Below are 13,243 nucleotides of genomic sequence, written 5' to 3' on the forward strand. Positions count from 1 at the left end.
GATCACGGATCGGAGATCAATTTGATGTCCAAGGATTTCTACCAGAAGGGGAAGTGGCCTATAAATACTAACCATGGATAGAAGATCTAAACAGCCACTAAAGCAACGGAAGATCTATTTGCAGCTTGTCCGGATGTGACGGTGAAGATCGGGGATGTCGAGATTGACCAAAATTTCTTCGTACAAGATGAGGTCCCACATTCCGTGATCCCGTCACGGATTTTGATAGCGGTGGAGACAAAGGTGCTCGATAGCGGTGCGGCTTTCGCACGAATTCGGAGCCAAAGCGGAGGGAAATCCGTCCAATTCCTAACTATGCCAGCAAATCATGAAAGGAACAAGAGAGAGCTCTTGTCCCAAACAAGGATGGATTTTTAGAGCGGACTGTTGCGGAGTGGGGAAGTGATAGTCCGAGAAGCCCTGATACCCCACACAAGAAGAAAACTCTCGGAGCAAAACAAGTACTAATCGGTCCGGATGGGGCATCTATGTACACGGCCGTAACCGGAGGAAAGAAGAAAGAATACCGAAAACTAGAGGACAAGTTGCGGTTGGCATCAATAATAAAAGACGACGAAGAAAGCGTGGGGGTAGTCAAAGAAGTGTTCTATGGGAGCACGCTACAACATCTTGAAGAGCTTGTGGAGGATAAAAGCCAAGGAGACCGGGTAGTCCCGGTGGAATCGGTCGAGATGTACGAGATCATTGCGAAAATGAGGCCGGATGCGCTCCGCAAAGAAGAAGCAATGGTAAGTACGAAATACAAGACCGTGGAGAAGAAAGTGAAACCGGTCGCGGGACCGTTACCCACCGATAACGAGCAAAAGAGGAAAGAAGTCTCGAGAGATCCGACACTTCGGAAGTCTGTGGATATTGGACATGCCTTCACATATGAGTCCCGGAAGAAACTTCGGATCGGTGGAGGTGGTTTCCTTTTACAAAATGAAGAAGAACGATTCCATGGGATGTTGGAACAACATGGGAAAGCATTTGCATTCACATCAAAGGAGATAGGGTGTGTTGATCCGAAGATAGTGGAGCCGATGGTAATCTTCACGATTGACCATGTGTTGTGGAACCTGAAACCGATTCCGGTGCCGCGGGCACATATTCCGAAAGTCATCGACTTGCTCGAGGAGAAGGTGGCGATGGGGATTCTAGAGCCATCAAACGCTCCGTACTCAAATCGATGGTTTACGGTTCCGAAGAAGAATGGGTCACTCCGATTTATCCAAGACTTGCAACCGGTGAACAAAGTCACGATCCGGAACTCTGGAGTTGGTCCGATAGTGGACGAATTTGCGGAAACATTTGCCGGTCGTGCGATATACTCCATCGGAGACCTATACTCGGGGTATGACCAATTCCAACTAGCCGTGGAGAGCCGAAACATCACTACCATGCAGACACCGATAGGATTAGTCCGAATGTGCACACTACCACAAGGAGCGACAAACTCGGTTGCACATATGATGAACACGATGAACAAGGTGCTTCGAGACTGCATTCCGGAGATAACGATGTCGTTCCTAGATTACATTCCGATGAAAGGATGCACAGTGGAAGAAAAAGATGAGATTATGGATGATCGGGGATGCCGACAGTTCGTAGTCGACCATATTCGCAATTGCAAGAAAGTGTTACGAAAGTTAGAAGATGTGCACCTAACACTTTCCGGTGAGAAATTGGCATTTGGACAAGAAGAAATATTGGTAGTCGGACATCTATGTGGGCTCTACGGCCGAATACCATCACCAACCAAGATCGATGCGATTCAAGCTATGAAAGAAGTATGTGAGTCACAATCCGAAGTCTGAAGGTTTCTTGGAGCTTGTGCATTTTATCACATATGGATTCCGCACTATGCACATATTGCGGACCCACTCTATCACTTGTTGCGGAAGGGTAAGAAGTTTGAATGGAGACCAGAACATACTAAAGCCATGAAGAAGCTTAAGAAAACACTATGGAGGGCGGAATCACTTAAGAACCCGAGCTATGACCGACCGATCATAGTAACGGTTGACACGAGTCAAACCGGAATCGGATGGGTCATCAATCAAGCCGACTCGGATGGTTCGCGATATCCGAGCCGATTCGGAGCAAAGGTTCTCAACGAAAGGCAACACGGGTATGCACAAGTCAAAAGAGAGTTATGGGGAGTCGTGTCGGCAATCAAATTGGATTGAGATTATTTGATCGGAGCCGAAGTAGTGATCGAAACGGATTGTCTTCCGATACTCGGGATGATGCGGTGTTGCACGATACCGGATGTGGCTATGCTAAGATGGATTGCATATGTTAAGTCGCTTAACCCGGACGTACGACACATCTCAGGAAAAGACAACGCGGTAGCGGATATGCTATCAAGGGCTCGGTTCGGAGACGACATAGCCGAATCCGATAATGAAGAAGTTTCTGAAGACTACTTTGCTTCGGAGCACATATGCCGAGTAAACATAATCCGAGAATTCCGAGAAGAAGAGTACGAGGGAGAAAACTTGATGATCGGGAAGGTGCTACAAGAGATTGAGGAATCACCGGACGATAAAGAGAAGAGAGCCAAGATCCGAAGGAAGAAGAGGCAAGTCCAAAAGTTCTTCTTGAAAAATGGATTAATATGGAGGGAGCCAAAAAGACCAGATGGCATACCACTTCGGGTAGTCGGGATGAAAGAGCAACGAAACCGGATAATGTCCGAGTTTCACGAATACGATTGGGCTGGACATCGAGGAACATGGGCAACTTTTGTGAAAATCAAACAAAAATATTGGTGGAAGAATATGTACAAAGATATAGCAGAGTTCACGGAAAGCTGCGAGAAGTGTCAAATCTACTCCGGAGTTCGACACCGAGATGAGTTACATCCGACATTCTCACCGACAATGAACTTCAAATGGATGATCGACATTGTAGCCATGCCAACCGGGATCGGACAAAAGAAGTACTTGGTGTTAGCTCGGGAAGATCTCACAAACCAAGTAGAAGGTCGAGCGCTACGGAGGAAAACATGTTCTGGGGTATGCCAATTCCTTTTGGAAGAAGTGTTTTGCAGGTACAGGTGCGTAGGACAAGTGATTGCGGATCAGGGAGAACTCAACTCTGATAAAGCTAGGGAATTCTTCACCAAACATGGAGTTCTGTTAACACTAACAACGGCATACAATCCAGAGGCCAACGGAAAAATCGAACGAGGACATAGTCCGATTGTCAAAGCACTTGCCAAAGCATGCGACGGAAGGGTGAAGGATTGGCCGCAGATGCTCCCGTGTGCACTATGGGCGGATCGGACGACGCATAGCTCCGTAACCAGTTATATGCCGACTGAACTTATGACCAGACAAGCACCGGTAATGCCGACGGAAACCGCGATCGCAACATGGACAATGCTACCGTGGAAGGAAGAGATGAGCCGGGAAGAACTACTAGCGGTCCAGATACGACAACTAGAGGGAAGACCGGAAGACATAGCGGAAGCAACACGCCGACAACAAGAAGCACGATTCAGGAACAAAAGCCGATTCGACACAAAACATCGACTACGACCATGGAAGATTGAAGAAGGAGATTGGGTGATTGTCTATGACAATAGTCTGGATCCTCAACATACAACGATACGGAAGTTCGCGAAAAGGATGTTTGGGCCATACGAGGTTTAGAAAGTTTTCGACAACGGAACTTACCGACTATGCGAGTTGGATGGGATGATACTATGAGTGCCTATAGCGGGGAAACGGGTAAAAATCTTCAAGAAGTGGACTGACGACGAACCCTATGTAACCCTAGACAAGACCGACAACGAGGAGCAACCAAACAAAGATCGTGGTGATGCGGAAAGCGAAGAAAGTAGTCTACAATTGATGGTTGATATAAGGGAGGAATTAGGTAGTGCTACGGATGAAGACGAACAATAGGCATCGGGAACTTCGGCACATACCGGAGGATGTGCGGGTTTGGAGGGGGCGAGTGTCGTAGTGTAATTCGCACACTACGTGAAAATTGCATTTTTGTCCCTCCGGATGGAATCGGTAAGGAGGAACCGGTGAGAACCGGATGAAGGATGGAATCGGTAAGGAGGAACCGGTGAGAACCGGATGAAGGATGGAATCGGCAAGGAGGAATCGGTAAGGAGACCCGGTAAGAACCGGATCAAGCAGAACCGGCAAGAGCCGGATAAAGAAGGCCGGTGAGAGTCTCTCACCGGATGAAGACACAAATTTGTAAATAAAAGAAAAGATTGTTACATGCATAGGGCAAGATTCGAACCTTGTACCTCCCTGTTAACGATTTTTAAGCCTTACCACTATACTAGCATATTATGAAGTTTAAAGTTATGCTAAATTTTATCCCATGTAAATATTCTAGATATGCATGCTACAAAAAGTTATTCATGCATACACACTCAAGTTAAAAGAAAAGATGGGATAGAAAGCTAATCATGCACATGCAGTGTGCATGAAAACTAAAGTTAGGAAAAACATGATCCTTGCATGTGATAAACTTAGACTCTTCCAACACTATATAAGGAAGAGAGAAAGATGTATAGGGGTTGTTGATTTTTATAAGGTTTGAATAATATAAAATAATCGTGGGATTCACGATTTTACCATCTATTTCTCTCTTACAATCTAAGTATCAATTAATACACTATACTCGTGGGATTCACGAGTTTCATGTCTTCTTCTTGCAATCTCTTCCTAACTAACATTATCTCATATTCTTCTTTCTCCTAGTCCAAAACCCCAGCGGTTCCCACCCGACTCACGCAAACGATCTGGCGCCGAAAGGCACGACATCGCGATGATTCGGCCCTCTTTTTCGATGAGGCGCCCATCTTGGTCGAATCGTACTTGCATCCCTTGCTCAACCATTTGGCCGACCGAGACCAAATTCTTCGTGATGGTGGGAACATGCAAGACATTTTTAATGTATGTTTGCTTACCTCTTTCGCCGAACGGAACATTGCTGATGTGCCGAATTGGGTGCGTAGTGTCATCTCCGGTTTCGACATAACCGGGTCGTTCCGGTTCTCGAAGTTCAAGAAACCATTCTTTATGAGATGTCATATGGTTTGAAGCTTCGGAGTCAACAAACCATACGTCCTCCCGATTGAGGGCACTAGTTGAGGTAGAGGCCGACATAGAGTTTGCTCTATGTTTCATCATGAACATTCCGCCACGGTCAAAGTTGTGTGCATACATTCCGCCACGATCTTCGTAGTCGGAGTTGTGCTCTTACATTCCTCTATACTCTTCGTAGTCAGAATTGTGCACGTAATTCGTCAGTTGTCAGCTTGTGGAAGCCGATTCACGCATCTTCTTTCGGCACTCTTCTTCGTGGTGGCCGAGCTTTCCGCAGTATCCACATTCGGTTGCGTTTTGACGGCTCAGGCCGGAGTGGAAGCTCCCCCTTCTTGGGAAGGTTCCTCATTGGCTTCCGTTTTGCGGCCGAAATTGGAAGTTGTTGTCGTAGGACGGACCTCGTCTGCCTTGTCCTTGGCCGAATTGGCCTCTCGCTCGTCCGCGTCCTCTTCCTTCGTTCGAGTGCGTGTAGAGCATGTGGACTTCCAACTCATTACTCCTTGTACACACGTGGTTTTCTTCGACCAATAGCATTGATTGGAGCTCGAAGAAGGAGGGAGATTTCTCCCTTGCTAGAACGGCGGTTCGCATCGTGCCGAACCGTGGTGCGAGGCTGTCAAGGCATATTTGCACCATCTCATCATCATCGATATTTACGCTTATCGAGCCGAGCGAGTCGCAAAGCTCCTTGATCTTCAAGGTGTATGTCGTGATGGACATGTCCCTTTATTGAGTGTTGTTCAACTCTTGGCGGAGTTGAAGCCTTCTTGCGGTTGTGTTCGCCGCGAAAATCTTTCGTAGATTTTCCCATGCCTCCTTCAGCGTCTTGGCTTCACGAATGTAGCCGAGCATGTGATCGTGAACACATGTAGCCAAGCAATACAACACGCAGCTTGCGGCTTGCTCCTATGTCGCGTATCCGGGAGTCATTTCGATGGGTCGGTCTTCGTGCGCTCCTTTGATGTAGCTCCAATAGCCTTGTCCGACAAGGTATTGGTGCATCTTGTACTCCCAAGATACGAAGTTGTTTCGATCCAACTTCTTGGTAGGGGGAGTGCTCCCCATTTGAGTATTCATTATGTCAATTATTCTTCTTCTTCTTCTTCTTCTTCTCTCTTCGAATGCGAGCTATGTAGCGAAGCTACGATAGCGATGAGTCGGTTCTTGGTCGTCGGCGTAGGACACAGCGCATGCGGATGGGCTAGATCAAGCTACCAAGTCGCTCTAATACCATGTAAAGAATCAAGAGATGGATTCTATGCAGCGGAATAGATATGAGTTGTGTGTGTGTATGAGAGAGTGAGTGAGTGAGTGAGTGAGTGAGAGAGACAAGGAGTAAGACACAGAGAATACGCAAGGTAAAGTATATTAACAAAGGAAAAAGACTCCACCACATACAAGGTGGGAGGAGGGTGCTTTATATAGTCACCCTCTCTCTTCATTAACTACAAGACTCATGGAGCATGGGGAATGTGAAAGCTCATAAGTTATGTGTCATAGAATATGATTCTATGGCTCATACTAAATGCTAGAATACAAAGTGGTGACATAAATTATGGTGACTCTTGACCGTTGGAGTGTTTATTCACTCTCAAGGTGAGTTCACACACTAGACCAAGTTGAGCTTGATTCTCAACACCTATTCTATTACATAGGCCAACGTAGGCAATTATTTTTCAGATGCTCTTTTAAGAGCATTGAAGTACATGTCAGTACTTCTTAACGGCCCTAACAGATCAGCTTGTATATATATAAAGTGCATATAAGCACTATGTATGAGATAGAGCATTTTTTTGTTCTCTCTCTCTCTCTCTCTCTCTCTCTCTCTCTCTCTCTCTCTCTCTCTCTCTCTCTCAAGGTTCAAAAAAGTCCCTCACATCGACTTCCTAGAATTGCGTGGGAAGCAAGGAAAAAGATCCAAAAGACGCATAAAAGCAAAATTTTGTGTTCCGGTTGGATGCAAGATATAGAAAACTGGTTTGGTAGATGGGATGCGAGACACTTGCTTTATGATGCATCATTAGATTCCTGTGTAAATGAGGCCTTTTTGCAACGCCAATGTATCATGACATGGGACAAATGTGGAGGCTCGCGCTTCACACATTATACTACACATGTTGCACCTAACTACAAAACCATATTCTTTGCGGAACAGGGAAATCGTACACATCGATACATGTTAGAGCCCATACCATTATCTGCCATTCGAACCATTGCTTCCATGCGACTTAGCTCACATGCATTGCGATGTGAAACAGGGCGTTGGGGCACAAGTGATGAGAGTGGTCGGCTATGCACACTTTGCCCTAAACAAGTTCGCGAATCTGAGTATCACACTTTGATACAATGCTCTACCTTTGATCATATTCAACCATGCTTTCCACATCTCTTCGACCAAGCCCAATCTTTGCATGAATTCCTCTCACAACCACAATGTGCAATCTCGATTGCAACATTCATTGGTAAAGTTCTTGAACATCGAGAGTCAGTACTCACTTTCACACATATCACAGGAAATATAATATTTTTGGTCTCATAGATCATATTTGACCTCTGAAGACGATAATATAATCTCTCTCTCTCTCTCTCTCTCTCTCTCTCTCTTTATCGTAATTACCTTACCCTAGTGGTAAGTTGTTAGCACTACAAGCACTGCGTTCTCCATTGGGCAACCTTACCAACTGAGCTACATCCATCTAGGCTCAGGCTCTCTCTCTCTCTCTCTCTCTCTGGTACTCTGTGTTTTGTGTTAACGAACTGTCCATCTTTCGGATAACCGACCAACTGTCTGTTCATAAGGTTCCGCATATTGTAAATCTTTATAATTCCCTTTTCTTTTTTGAAGAAAGGAAAGGAATAAATGCATTTAATGTTGAAATTAGGCACCTCTTTTTCTCTATAAAAAGAGGATAAGAGGGCTGAACTCGGATCGCCCATTTTTGCCCAAGGGTGTACCATTAGGGTTTTGTCTCTTCCCCTTCTGGATACTACAAGGTCCCCCATTTTGTGGTTTAAGGGGCACCATTAGGGTTTGAGGTTGTCATTTTGTGCTTGGGCGGTCCACTAGGGTTTTGGGATCTTCCTTCTTCTCCTCCTTCATTGTCTTAGTCGGGAGACTAGGGTTTCCTTTTCTTCTTTGTGAGCGTCTAGGGTTTCTTCTTCTTTCTAAATTGTGGGTCTAGGAAGGGTTTTGATCTATTCTTCTTCCCATGGGGTTTATTTTAGGTTTCTTCTTCGACTTTTGGGTTTACCTACTCACGATTACTTCAGAGGTTCGGTTGTCTTCTCCACGGTGGACAACATTACACGACAACGATTTCAAGAGAAGGGCGGGGCTACCTCTCATTCTGTATATCATGAATCCACGTCATTACGAATCATGAATAGCCCACAATATGAACTTTTTGATAGGTTAAAAACTATCAAATATCCTAGACAACATGTCTAGTTAGCTAATTTGGCATGGTATTTGAGAATGAGCACATTTTCTTTTATATAAATATGGATGTAGCTCCCTCTAGATTGGGTTCTATTGACCATATATCAAAGCATTCATTGATTTCTAGACTATGTATTGTGGTTCTCTTTTCTAGTATAGTCACATCACACTAAAAGCGAAAAAGTTAAGAAACTACATAAATAGAAAAACATGTCATGTTAATTCAAGAGAAGTGATAGAAGGTACAAAGGATGAGCGGTGGATCTAGAGAACAAAACATTATAAAGCTACATATTATTATTGAATTAACTCACATATATAAGTCACATTTTTCACATTCAATATAACTTGGTTAATAAACTCCCTTACTTTTTTGGAAATCAAGGATTGAACCTTGGAACAACAATTTAGGGATCATTAACTACTAAATGATGGTGTCTCGGTATATCTAAATATTCAAACTTTACCTTACCCACTATGTATATAATCCTTTGCTTTAAAGTTGTATGAGAAAAAGTTGTTTCAAAGTGAAATTGTTTATTTTTATGTATTTTATTTTTGTCCAAAAAAAGTGAACCTGTTTATGCCTTTAAATATATTTGGAGTGTGCACATCATCACTTATGATCTCCAACGACCATCAAACGCGTTCCACATTCTAGATGACTATGATAAACTATTGCATGGCGACAAATAGCCATCATGTTTATTGTATTTTTGTTATCTAGTCAACCTCATCAATAATCAAATCACCAACATAGCATCACATGGAAAAGGAAAATTATGTAAAAGCAATTTTGCCTTTATACATCAAATTGGTGAGTGGCAATCAATTTGATCTAAAAAAACCTTACATGTACATTCACTAAGAAAATAATTAGTAAACAAACATGACGTTCTAATCATAATGCTTGTGGTTTGCTATAGAGTTCAAAGTCTTCAAGTTGTCTTTCAATAGAGAAATTTGTATACGTAGTTTGTGGTCATGTACACTACTAGCAAACTTCTCCTAAAAATAAGCTTTGCAACTTCGCTTTCCACGACCTAAGGGCTGAAGGCATTATATTGCCTTTTAACGGTTCACCAAAGACTAGCATATAACACATTTTACATTTAATGATTATATTATCATATTGAGAGGTCATTAAACTTCATTATAGTTCTTTAACCTATCAAGTTGTCTCCAACATGTTCATTGCTTCATTATTAAGAAACTTACAATTTTGGAGAAACCAAAAAACACTTCTACATTAGATTCGTCAATAATTACATTAGCTTTAGTCGCAAAAGCGGTAATACGATGAAATCAAGGTTTTTCCTTAGAAGTATTCAAGAACATATCGCAAACACGTCACCAAAGACATGAGAAAGAAATGAAATATACTAAACTAATCATTGTGACCGTAACTTTACCTTCAAAGTGGAGTTACATATCATGAATACATAAGATAAACATTCATAAGTTCCCAAACATCCATCGAACAAATCTTTACATCATTATTATTATTCAAAAAGTTTGTCATGCCATCAATATTTTAGCCCTCAAGACTTCAGTGCTCAAACTTAATTGTACATAAAGATGAATGTTACATGTGTTATTTTACAATATAGTTATGATATAGAGGGGTTTGCATGAATAGTATGACATGTTTGTTGACACGTACGAGAGAATATTGGAAGTTTGTTTCATATCTTTATATGAAACAACAATTAACCCAAGAATCAATCAATTCGAGAATCCATCACTATAATGAGCACTTTGAAGTAAGTTGTGTTGGGTTGAGGTGAAAGATGAATATGTGTCGGTTCTTTTTTTGTTTAAGTTTCCCTCAAATTTATTATCAATTTGCCATTTTGATAATAACATCTATGAGAAATCATATATGAGAGTATTTATATCCCATGTTTAAGAGGTTGTTAATGCATCTCTAGCTATATATTTGACTGACATGTAATCATGTAAATACTAAAATAAACAATACATTATCCAGATATAGATAATATAACAATTGAATCAATACATTACGTTGCTAACTAGGTGTCAAAATCAAGTTGACCTTATCCATCGTACAATATGTTAGAACATGTAAAGACATTATTGAAATGGTCCCCTTATGTTATTAATGTCTTCCAGCTACCTTCTTGACAAACGATATGAATACATTTCATTGATTGCAAGAAACAACTAAAATGACTTAATGCTTATGCATGTCAAAAAATGACATAGTGTCTTAGGGTACTTAATTAAATAAAACTCTACTTCCTCAATAGCTTTTTACTATTCATAAGTTTAGTTGGTCTCATTGCAACTTGTCTAACAAAAAACACTTATTTTTATCTATAGAACTTTTTTGAATTATGTGATTAATGTTGGCCAGAGTATGGAGGGCAAGTGGGGGACGAGTCGGGAACGGATATTAGTATTAGTTATTAATTGGTTATAATTATAATAGGAGTGGACGGATCCAGAATAGTTGCACCGATCTGAATCCGGACCGATTCGTAGCCAGTTGCCGGTATGGCACCGTTTTGTAATTAGAACCAGATGCCTATAAAAGGATCCGGAAAGCAATGTAATGGACACGGAAGTAATGCAAGTTTGTTTTTGGAATTCAGTATTGTGTATCTTGTCTACGACCGTCTGTGCTTAATTTAATATCCTACACGTGTTAATCCGGAACCGATCCGAAAATAGTCGGATTAGAATCATCTTTGTGCCAATTAACATCCTACCCATAACCACCCCTTTGGTGAAGTGATCCAGAAGGACACCCTGTGTTTGTGGCTAGTCCGGCCTAGGATAAACAATTAACATTGATAACATCAATGTGTCACTTGATAACATCAACATGTAACTCTTTCAATTAATCACTGTTGTGAACTTCCTAGGAAGCAATTTACTTAGTCATTACTATTGCAATAATCTAGTAACCATGTGGATCTTAATCTTATAGTTCATTAATCCTATAAGTGATCTATGGTCGCAATCATTAATACTACTCTATTACAACCATCCAATGATTCTTCATTATCATATCTTTCACAAATTATAAAACCATAACTTAAATAGTTTTTTGAGCTAACATGAATGCAATACCATGCAAGAACCAATATATTTGGTGCAACACGTAAACATACCGTAGAAAGCAAATGATTCATAACATGGATAACCATGAGTAAGATTTGCATAGGTATGATGTTTAAACCCCAATTATGTAGCAATAAAGGTTATCTTGTGTGATCTTAAGGAACATAAGTTCAAGTCCCAAACATAACTTTATTTTTCGCCACAAAGAATAGTCCATGCTCACACCCATGTAATGTATGGAAACAAGTCCCCTCTTTACATTATTAATCACAAGTAGATTGCACAATAGTCTTGGATTGTTATCTATTTTGTGAACTCATCTTTATCATGACTTTCTCTTGTTCTCTTATCTTCTCTACATTCCTCTCTCCATGCCACTCATCAAACTCATGGTTTGCAACTTTTACCTTGCAACATAAGAGTTTATGAGCTCTCACTAAGTTTTGACCTTCGTGTGCATTAATGTGCCATATTTTTCTATATTGAGATGTAGATAGGTTTACAAAGGTCTTACAAGAAACCTAACTTGACAATTATATTTGCTCAAACAATGTCTTAATCATGTTCAATATCCTTTACTTTGAGTTGCATTATCCAACCCATTGATTGGCAATATGGGTCCAAGAACACGATGAAAATATTGTGTTACACTAAGGTTTATGGCTCTTCCCTGTTGAAACTACAACAATGTATGGGTGGCTCTCTAGATACAAAAAATTATTGTCTACATAGTCTTGATGTTGCAACTTGCAATTAGTTGGGAACATCGTGTACGCTTCCATGTTTGCATTCGTGGGTAACTACTATTGGAAAGGCCCACGTAGAGATCACTCCCATGTTCAATATATTAGACTTCACATGATCATTAACCTTCAATTCCTAGGACAAGACTTAACTAGAATGTGAAACTCCCCTAATAGTGTGGCTACAAATATGGCTAAGGAGTTCTGAAATCAAATGCTAGAGGAGTGCAAAAAGACAACTAGGCATTGAATTATGACACAATGGAGCATAGATCGTTACATTATTTGTGCCTATCATGATATGATGTCATTTGTCTCGCTATATCATTATTATCTTTTTGTTATGTTAACACAAAGAATAAAGAGAATGCCCTCGATTTTCTTCTAAAGACTAACTTATTGTGATACCACTATTACGTAGTCATTTACACCACAACAACATGATATTTACTCTCTTCCCAACAATTCAACATATAGTATTAACCCTAGGTTTGATATGTGGGAACTATATAACGAATGCCTTCGTAGACATAAATCATTGGAGCTACCATATTCTTCAATGAAGTTCTGGAGTTAATGCAATAAGTGGGAATAGATGTTAGGCTTTGTTAGCTTGTGTACAAATGGGCACTTGAATGAGCTGAGGTATTGTTCTTCAAGCCATAGTTGTATGTGTATCTATGAAGGGAGTATATCTCCATTGTGTAATTCAACTCTTATAATTGTGTTATGCCCTATGATAGAATTCAAAGTCTTTGATTTGTTCCATTTCTATCTATGTGTAAACTGATCTGAAATGTATTGGTTTAATATGGTATATATTCAAAGGAAACCTAAGGCATTGTAAATTTGAGAAGGGTGTAATTGTCGGTGCTTGGCCGACAATTCAATAT

This window comes from Azolla caroliniana, unplaced genomic scaffold (genome assembly GCF_043228905.1).
Source record: "Azolla caroliniana isolate FFs.n. ecotype wild unplaced genomic scaffold, voAzoCaro1.0.p SCAF_4, whole genome shotgun sequence".
In the NCBI taxonomy this organism is placed as follows: Eukaryota; Viridiplantae; Streptophyta; class Polypodiopsida; order Salviniales; family Salviniaceae; genus Azolla; species Azolla caroliniana.